Genomic DNA, 11,342 nt, shown 5'->3' with positions numbered 1-11,342 from the left:
TATCTTCTATTGTCCTTTTCATGATCCTGATCAAGTTCTTGTTGGAGGACTCAGCCAAACCATTACCCTAAGGATAGTAATTTGAGGATGTGCCTAAATAGATATTATGTTCCACTTCCCATGCACAAATCTGAGCTCCAAAAAAAGATTTTGCATTATCTAAAATAATGGCTGAAGGGGCACTAAACCTAGTCACAATTTCATCAAGGAACTCAACAACTAAAGGCTCAGTGGAATCTTTCAGTGCAACTAACTTTGTCCATCTGGTGAAGTAATTTGTAGCAGCTAAAATCCATTTGTGACCTAAACTAGAAGAAGGATTGATAGGGCCTATGAAATCCAATCCCCATTGAGAAAAAGGCTAGTCCACCTAAATAGGATGAAGGGGAAGAGCTACAAGTCTTTTTTTGCTAGAGAAGAAGGCAATTTTTTTGCACTTCCTCACATACTTATGACAATCATGAAATAGAGATGGCCATTAATAACCAGCCCTCATGATTTTCATTTTAGTTGTTCTAGCTAAGAATTGACCACCATTAGGACCATCATGAAGTTCTTTAATCATTCTTTCAGCCTGGTCTGTATCAAGGCATATTAATAGGGCTCCATTAAAATCTTTTCTAAAGAGGACACTATCAACTATGACATAAGGAATTGACTGTAATCTATACTCTCCTTTTAGTTCTATCATATCCTTGAGGGTATCCATTCCCTAATAAGAAACTCTTCATGTCATCCATCCAACTCCTTGGGTCACCATTTCTTACCTCTTGTTGCTCTATCAATATCATAGTAGCTTCCTCATCAGGTTCCTGAGATGATAACATTTGTTTACACAATCCTCTCCCTCTTACCAGCTTGGTAATCTAAATGTCAACATCATATTCCATTACCTTTGTAATCCAACCAGCTCTTTTCTCACTATCATCTTTGCTCAAAAGGAATTCCTTCACACTGGCATGGGGTACCAACAAATGAATCTTATTATGAGACAGGAGGTGTCTGAATTTCTTTAAAGCTCTGATGACTACAAGGGCTAGCTTCTCTACATAGTTGTATTTATCTTCATACTCTTTAAGCCCTTCACTAAAGAAGGCTATGGGTTGCTTATCATTTTTAGCATTTGTTTGAGTCAGGACAGTAGAGATATTTGACTCACCAGCTAGGGTATAAAGGATGAAGTCTTTCTCAAAATTTGGATTCATGAGAGTAGGGGCTGAGGCTATGGCTTCCTTGATCTCTTCAAAAATTTCCTTCCCTTCCCTTCCTTGGTCCATGCAAAGACCATACCTTTCTTGAGCATAGCTATAAGAGGTTTCACCATGGTAGCAAGATTAGGGATAAATCTTCTCACAAAATTTATCCTGCCTAGGAAACTTTGCAGCCCTTTCTTGTGTTTACGAAGAGGAAGGGAAAGTATTGCTTTTGTTCTCTCTAGATTAATGGTTAAGCCATCCTTAGATACAATATGTCCTAATAATTTTCCTTGGTTAGTAGCAAAGACAAACTTGCTTGGGTTAAGGGAAACCCCAAACTCTCTACATCTTAGGAATACCTATCTTAGATGATCAAAATGATCTTCTACATTCTTAGAATACACACTGATATCATCAAGGTAAATTAAGACAAACTTGTCAATCAATCTTTTGAAGGCCATCTCCATCTCCTTCTGAAATTTAGCACCTGCATTGGTTAGCCCAAATGGCATCTTACAATAAGCATAGGTACCCCATTTGGTGGTAAATGCAGTCTTATATCTACCAGACTCTTTAACCAGCACTTTATTGTTGCCAGAAAATCCATCAAGAAATGAAAATCTCTTTGAACCACTAACCTTGGACAAAATCTACTCCATAGAAGGGAGAGGATGGTGATCTTTAAGGGAAGCTTGGTTAAGGTCCCTAAAGTCCACACACAATCTAATTTCTCCATTCTTCTTCCTAACAAGGACAAGGTTTTCTACCCATGATGAGTGTTTGATAGGAAAAATTATATTGGCCTCAATCAACTTAGATAGCTCCTTTCTCATTAAGGGTTCAATTTTAGGATTCACTGGCCTCTATTTTTATCTTACTAGTTTTACATCATCAATTAAATCTATAGTATGCTGAAATAACCTTGGGTCAAAACCCTTTAAATCATCATATGTCCAAGCAAATATATCATTAAATTCTTGACATAGATGAATAAAATTTTCTTGTTCAATTTTAGAACATACCTTTCCCATGTTTAAGGACTTTCCATCAGCAACCATGATTGGAGTGTAGTCACTTTCATCAGCAAATAGGTTCATGGACCTGCCTCTTTCCTAGTCATCAGGATTAAAAACACTCTCTAAGGTAATGAGACCTTTAGGCAACTTGTTAGAGCTAAGGTTAATGATTTGGTCACCATACTGATCCTACGATCTTGACTGATTTCTCTCTAAGAATTCTGCCTCATTCTACAAGAAGCTCACAATTTTCTTATCAGACTCAACCACTTGCCAATGGATGTTGTTATCAAGGATGGCAGGCCTTACTACCACTCTGATTTGTTTCTTCTTCTCCTCCTCAAGATTCCCTGGCACATCATAAGATGCACCTATTGCTGCAAGTCTATCAGCATACTTGCTTTCTTTTCTAGGGATGCTTTGAATATTAAATACATTAAAACCTTCAAGTGAATCCCATACCCTATTTTTATAAGACTTGAGCAAACCATTCTTGGTGTTATTCTGATTTCTCACTTGATTAACCACCAACTCACTATCTCCATACACCCTTAAGGCTTGAACTCCTCTTTTTTGAGCAAGTAGGAGACCTTGAATCAAGGATTCATACTCGGCTACATTATTAGTGTAACTGAATTGGAGGCTAAAGGAGAAGTAGTACCTTACTTGTGCAGAAGAAATTAACATCACACCATCCTGTGATCCATTTTTATTCCTTGATCCATCAAAGTACATACTCCATATCCCACTCATATCCTCTTTAGTCTCCATAATATTGGGAACTAGAGCATCTTTCTCTAATATATAATATGTACTGAGACCTATCTCAAGGGTTTTTGATATAGGGTCAAATTGATATGCATTAGCCCACTCATCCAAGAAAAAATCAGGTATCTCTACTAGGGAATTGGTGGGCTCATTCACTATGTCATTCTCATCCATCTCTAGGATAGGAAAATTCATGTTGATGGAATTAGGGGTGTAAGATTCAGTATGATGGAGGGCTTGAGGCTCTACTCTAATTGAAGCATTATCTCCATATCTTGTTTGAAAAGACATATATGACCAATCAGAAGATATGAAACCACCTATTTTGGGAATAAAGTCTCTTGATAGATAGATGGAAAAATATGGCTTGACCTCAGCAATAGAGATATCTTGGGTTACAGTACAACACAGGCATGCATGTAAGGCCATCTCCACATTCCTAAGGATTCCTATAGTCTTGATAGTACTAGCATCCAACTGTAATACATCCCTAACAATGGGCTCATATTTCATCTCAAAAGCATTAGCAACACACCTAGGCATCACTGAACTGGTAGCCCCTGAATCAATCATGCAATTATGGACTAGTTTGCCACTATAATTAGAGAAACATAGAATGGAGGGGGTCTAACCTTTTTACTTATTTCTATTTGGCTTGATGGTTGTACTAGGCTTTTGGCACTTTCCATGCTAAGTGTTTGATCCTTTGGTTCAATTCTTGCTGTAGCAACCTCTTTTGCATGGGTATAGGAGTGACAGCATCCCACATGGAGATATTAACATTTGTCTTCTTCATTTGCTCTACCACACTGAATGGCATAGTAGGTGTTTTCGTAGAAGCTTTGGGAGCTGCAATTGTATGAGGTTGAGATGGAATAACCTGAGGATCACTTGTATCCCTTTTTCCATGATTTTTCCTTTGCTTCTGAAAGGTACTTGATTGGTTATTTGTTGCTTGCTCATGAGATATTGCATTTGAAGTTGAGGCCTGATTGGGAGGAGGGATAACATCTTCCATAGCTCTTCTTTTTCTTCTAGTGTTATGAGCAATGGAATCCTAGTTTACATTACAATGCTCCTCCATCTGATGATTCATAAAAGAGCAATCACCCTATCTTTGCATATCTCAGGCATCTTTAGATTGGTCCTCCTTGTATGATTGTTTTGCTACAGGTTCTTGGACTGTCAAAGCCATAAAAGATTCAGCCTTCTAACACATACAATAGGCATAGGAGTAGTTACAGGAGGGACAAAAATCTTGATCTTGAGCCATATTGTTTTGAGGGACTATGGCCCTACTTTGGTTTACATTTGAGGTTGAAGCATGGCCACCCTGCCTACTCTGATCAAAAGAACTGTTCCAATGATTTGAATTTGGAAGCCTACCACTACTTGGAGTTTGATATTGCAATTGATGAGTTTTACTACCTTGAGCTTGCTGTCTTTCTAAAGTCACCACCTTGTTGCTTACTTTCTACATCATAGAGAAATTATCCTCTAGCCTCTTACCTTGATCTTCTAACTTCTTCCCTTGATCTTGAAATCTTTTATCAAGGTTCTTCTCTCTTTTATCCATGTTTTGCATTAGAGATTGCATCATCTCTTTGATTTCATCCATCCCATTTGAAGATGTGGAAGCTTGAGGAACTGGAGTAAGGGATTGTGATGTAGAAGTTGTGAGAAGAGGAGCCATTGCTGGTTGATGATTTGGAACATTAGGGAAGAAAGGCATAGGAGGCCTTGGAGCTAACTTACCCCCTTGTATCAATATATTTCTGCCCTTATTGCTATGTCATAAGCATTAGGCAAGGTATCTCCTCCCATAGTTTGGATTGTAGTGGCAATATCACTATTAAAAGCTCTAAGGTAGTGCAAGAAGGCATTACCAGGGGTAGGCTTCACTAAAGTAGGTATTCTATCCCATGTCTTTTGAAATCTATAATTAAAATCAGTCATACATTCATGGGGGGCTCTTTTTATAGTAGTCAATTGCTCTAAAAGTGACAAATAGTCACTTTTATCCTCAAAATGTTTGCACAATCCTGCTCCTAATCCATCCCAATCTATTATAGAACCATGAGCTAAACCTCTATACCATTGTAGTGCTTTTCCTTTCAAGGATGAGGCTAGGAGCCTAACTATAACATCATCCTCTATAATACCATAGATATTATAGACATTTGCAACCTCTTGAATGTGTTCTGAGGGAGAGATAGAAGTTTCACCAGTAAACTCTGGTATACTTTTGAGTGTAGCTACTGGTATGTCATGTCTTTGGGCTAATAAGAGAGGGTTCCCACCATTAAAGGTGACAAAAGTATGAGCTCTAGGCAACACCATATAGACAAGTGATCTATTGATATGTATTGATGGCAGTCTAGGCTGAGATCTAATAGTAGGAGGAGTAGAGATAGATCTTGTACGGGTATTTGTTACTATGGAACTCCTAACTAGTGATAAAGATATTCTAGTCTTCCTCCTTATAGGGTTTGAGAATGAAAGTTCTTGATACTAAAACTTACCTCTAGAAGATGCCCTTGTTTTAGCTCTAGGCATGAATCACTGCAACTTTGTTCTAGAACCATATATGTATTTGAAGCTCAGAGTCACCAAGTACTTTGAAGAATGAGCCTCTTGAAGGCTTAATCACCGAAGCCAGTACTATCTCCTTGGTATTGATCTTGAAATCTTCCCTTTTGACACCAGTAGGCTTGAATTTTTTTGAAAATTTTTCCCATCGGGCATGCCAAAAACTATTGTCACTTAGGTTTGCACCCTTGTCCAGAGCTTATGCATGAGGACAACCTAGTGAAACATGGAAACAACCTCCAAGCGATGGGACTTGAACTGTGAGGTTGAGTCTCTAGAGAAGGCCGGCTTCCTCTTACTATTAGGATGCACTTAACTACTCTTGGAGAGAAAAAGGGAGAAGGAGAGCATGAAAACAAATCTACCTAATCTAATCTAAAGAGGTGATGCACCAATATAGAGTGTTCAGACCAAACTCTACCCATATATGCACTTTTAAACCAGAATGAAGCTAAGGATATACACATTCAGACTTTCTTTAATCTAATAATCACATGTAGATTACAAGACCAAGATGAATGACACAAGGAAAGAGAGATTTACTTATATTACCATTCATAGGCCAAGGAGGTACAGTCATGCAGATTACAGATTTCCACAAAACACTAGCGGAGGCAAAGAGTTCTTGCACTTCACACCAATGGCTAAAGGAGATAAGGCAGAAATCATACAATTTAGAGGCAAAGGGAATTTTACACTGGAATTATAGAGAAATAGTAGAGAACAAAAAAGAATGATCGACCTATTCCAAAATTTACAAAAATTGCCTTAATAGTGTAGGCATAACTGAGATGTCCTCTAACTATAATTACTCCCCAACCACCTACCATTAAGTCCTACAAGGAACAATCATGGAGAAAATCTGATCTGGGTATAGATCCAGATGCAATGATATCTAATCCTCTATGTCAAATAATGCTTTGAGAAGACAAAAATGGTGCCATTAAGCCACTCTGACTAGGTAGATAGATTGGATTGGAGGTGGAGTGTTCTTGGTATGCTTCACATTCACTTTGGGTGGTTGGAATTGATCACGAAGATCAAATCGCATAAAAATTCCTGACTCTCTTCATTCTTGAGCACCTAAATCAGTAGAGTCAGCAAGTCAACTAAACTCTTCTAGTAGGATGAGGCACGTGGACCAAAAAGCTTATTTCTTTATGCCACCTTCCAGGTCTTCATGAGTTTGACCATGCCTTTCTCTAACTAACTATGTCATCTCTTAAAACCTTGACGGTGATGGTTACAACATAACCGCCAACCCTTAACTATCAATCTTGGCCAGGCCCCCAAAGACACATGTCACCTAGGTGATATGTCGCTATGCATATCCTTCGAGCAACTTCCCATAGTGAGATAGCACCCAACATTGATTTTCCTTAGATCTGACGATCGTGAAGACTCATCGTATTACTGCACTTTTCCTTTAAACTTTCGGGCCCATGAAACATTGTCAGCACACCTAGCACAACCTGGAATCCTCATCTCGACAAGACCTGGCCCCACTAATCCATGTGGTGAAAGGGTACTATGTCACTATGGAAAAATGATGCACAACTTCCCTTGGTGAGATAGCACCAATTGTAGATTTCGAGAAGATCTGATAGTGTGAGAAGTTGCAGGCTAGCGGAAGGAAAAAAGTGAAATACACTAACGTTTTAATCATTTAATTTTTTGGTATTTCTCAAGCATTAAAATAACATTAAACCTAGGAACTAGCCATTGGGTGGGGTTTGTACCTAAAAATTAAATATTTGGCAGGGGGCACAATATGTAATAGGTGTATCAATAGATTTTTAATCATGAACTAGGCATGCAAGACAACAATCAAAGATTTCAAGAAAATGTCTTCAAACAATGAGCAAGGGACAAAGCAACCTTGCACATGAACAAGAATAGTGTCATAGTATCAATCTAATCCCTAAAACCACTACTATGTATGTTTTCAAAAAAAATTCCAATCATACACATAGTCCTAAAAAAAGAAAATTTGGCAGCACTATGGTTCTTAGTAAAGTTCAACTCTGCAACTTTTGTAATCTAGAGTGGGTGAAATCCAATCCCAACACACCAAGGTTTTGACATATTCTAAGAATTTAATCAATCAAAGATACTAAGGAGATCTGATAGCCCAACAAAAGACTACACCCGTGAGGATTTCCCCCATAAGGAAATTTATATAGCAGTTGCTACTACCATGTCAAAAATGGCTATTACTGCTTGAGGTTCCATCCACATGGTTGACCCAATAAAGGGAATGTCCACTATAGTTAACCCTCTCTAATCAAAGAAGACTCACAAAGTTGTACCATATGGGGACTTGATTTGGATTCAAGAGTTCTAACTTTCTAATGTGCCCAAAAGGGAATAGAGCATACTCCTCTAGCCTCTTCACCTTACCCAAACATAGAAAACAAGATTCTTTGACATGCTAATTCAAAATCACCTCACCAAATTTTTAAAAAATCCAACAAGCACCACCAATCTGAAAAGAAAAAGTACTAATGGATATTGAGGACGAATCCAAGCAGAATAGTGAGATAATAACAAATATCCTTCTCTACCTAGAAGGGGATATGTCATCAAGAGGAGCTTCAAATGTAAAGCAAGTGAATGAAGCTCAATCTCTCAATAGTGTTCATAGGGCCTAATTACTATGTGAAACATAGATGCGTGAAAGCAAATCTAGATCCAATTCGAGAGCACCAAATGAACTATGAATCTATGAAAGCATGTAAAAGCACTCAAGCTAAAACACATGAGATGTTTTTGATAAGAAAAATAGGTTTTAAGGGATCCTAAAACCCATAAATTTTACATAAACAAGGTTGATAATAAGCCAAAGAAGCCCAGCCAAAATAGAGGTCCAACAACTGAAAAAAAGACCCGAAGGCCCAGCCCAAAACAAAGGCCCACAAAAAGGCCAAAAAACAAACTAACTAAAATAGACTACAAAAAGCCTGTCGAAAAGCCAAAAGCCAAGAAGACAAAAAAACAAAAGACAAGAAAACTAGTCTTCAGTTATCTTCTCCATTTCCTGCATAGTCTGAGCTACCTCGATTATCTTTTGTTGCTCCTTTTCCATTTGATCCTGGACCTTCTCAACGCCATGATCCATACTGGTGAGAGTACTAATTGTGGCCTAGTCATCATCTGACTTGGCCTTATCCCTGTTCTATCCTCCCTCCTCCACCAGCAAGCCCCTATCCTTAAGTTTACCAGCAAGGGATTGGATGTTGTCATTCATTGAACTCAGGAGAGAAATCATCTGACTTGCCAGGTTGTGGTTGTAGTTTTCAAGATTTCTTAATCTCCTTTCATTTAAGCTTTCTCTATTTTCCTGGTCTTCCTGGCTATCATTACCTGTCTTATTCTTAATACTTTCCATCTGGGATACCCTTTCTCTAACTTCCTCCAACTCATGGAAGAGCCATTTGATTGATCTAAAGTTGTCAATCATACTACTGTAGGCATTATTCAGAAGGTTCATTCCAGTCTCCCTTGCATTTTTTGAGATGGCTAGGATTGTTGGGTCTATGACCTCATTGAGCTTAGGCTGCTCCAAGTTATCCACCAGGATCTGAGGGTTCATAGCTTCCCTAAAAATCCCCATAGTAGCAGTCCTCGCATTGAAATTTTTTCAGGCCTTTATCCTATTTTTGACCTGCACTTCCCCCTTGTTCTCACCAGTGATGACATTCACTTTTTCCTCTGAAGGAGGCTGAGACTGGACAAGGGAGAGGGGAAGAGGAATAGCATCAGACCTCTGATTTCTAGTCTCCTCAACTCTCACAACCTCCCTTTTCCATTTTTTCCCAGATTTCTCCTCTTCCACCTCCTCCTCTGACACTTTGTCAAAATCTTTCATATCCATTTCCTCCTCCTCCTTAGCATAACACTCTTTTGCATGAGCTTGGCCATGATCTCTAGGGCTTTTCCTGCTGGGAGTTGTAGGAGTGGATAGTTTCCTAGCTTGACCTTTTTTCTTCTTTCCTGAGGAAACATTCTCCTCCTCCGAGCTAATGCTCTCAATGTCATCAAAGTCAAAAGAAAAGTTGGAGCTACCTTCGTCAACATCCTCAACATGAGGAGGGTTCTTGTATATAGATAGAGCTTTGAAATGCTCATGGATGAGGAGCAATAATCCCTCATGCAGAGCAGGGTTAACAGTGGCTTTCTTCTTGAAACTAGAGATTTCCTTGTTCATAGAAGTGAGAAGGTAAAAGGGTATGGAAATTCTTTTCTTATGGAAAAAATGATTTAAAATCACAAAATGGTGAGTTTTGACCCAATCAAACCTAGGGTCTAGGGTAACATAATCAATGAGGGCATATAAAACATACCTCCATAACTTTTTTATAGTCTCCGTCACATAGAAAGACTCTTTCTTTTCCAGCTTGTTCATCTCTGTAGAATTTTTCATAAACTCCTTGACTGCATTGGATGAAAGTTTTTTGTCCCTGTAGAATTTAAAACCCTCCATAGGGATACCAGTGACCTCCACAACCACCTCCTCTATGATTTGGAAGGAAACCCCATTCACATTGACCTTGCCATTGTTCCACGAGTTCACCATGTTGTTGGTGACCTCAGGGTCAAAACCATGGAGTTTCTCAAAAAAATTCACAACTCTGCCCTTTTCCAATTTTTTCCAGACTTTACCCATATTCTTCAACTTCTCCACTTCACCTACCAGCTCCTTTTTGCTTCATTCTCCAGTCATGACGTCCATTTTTTTTTCAACAATTCTCATGAGCCCCAATCTCTGCAAATTTTTTCCAGCCAAGATTTTGGCTCTATTTCTATTATTAAGTTCGTGATCGTTCACCTTTCTGATACAATAGCGAGTGAAAATGATAATGATCCTCCAAACATGTTGAAAAGATGGAGAAAATCCCTTGTGAATACGAAAACCAAGAAACATATTATTGCTCGTACCAACATCCATTCTTTCTTTATTAAACATGGTTACAGTTAGATTGACCCGTACTTTCGTGGATTTTCTCCAGCTCGATTAGTGACTTAGCCTCCATCAAAATATCTTTTCTAGAATGCTAGATCATCCCTTTGTCTACTCCCACCCCTTTGTTAGCGAACCAGTCAGCAACTGGGTTTGCCTCTCTAAACACATGAGTGATGTGGACCTTCTCAAATTTTGTAAGGGTGGCATGTGTCTCATCAATTATATTTGCAATCAACCACGAGGGAGGGGAGATACCATTAATATTGTTAATTATATTTTTGGAGTCCCCTTCAAGCCAAATTTTGGAAACTCTAGCTTCAAAAGCTAGCTTAACCACATTGCACACGGCTCTGGCTTCAGCCAAATGGTTGATTTGGGTTCCAAGTGGGAGAGCAAAAGCCGCAATCCCCTCCCCAAAATTGTTTCTTATAATTCCACCACTTCCAGAGGGGCTGAGGTTGCCCTTAGAAGTGCCATCGGAGTTGTCTTTTGACCATCCTTCTGAGGGTAGAATCCATCTGGCATCCTATCTTTTGGGATCCCTGTCTTTTTCTTTGATCGTCTTCTTGTCCCCTATATCAACTTCCCCCTCCTTCATCACTTGAAGGTTTTCTTTTATAAACACATGAGATGTTAATTTTAGTTTCAAATACAAATTTTATAGAGATCCAACAAAATACCTGATAATCCTTGCAACAGATCTTTTCTTTTTTGTACCTTTCATTTACGCTTGAACGCTCGCTCACAACGAACAAAGCAACAAGTAAAATAAGCAAACACAAGATATGCAATATATATCCAATTTATGCA

Source organism: Cupressus sempervirens, chromosome 9 (genome assembly GCF_028749045.1).
Source record: "Cupressus sempervirens isolate cs-2001-9-10 chromosome 9, ASM2874904v1, whole genome shotgun sequence".
Taxonomy (NCBI): domain Eukaryota; kingdom Viridiplantae; phylum Streptophyta; class Pinopsida; order Cupressales; family Cupressaceae; genus Cupressus; species Cupressus sempervirens.
Note: the sequence above shows the minus strand (reverse complement) of the source record.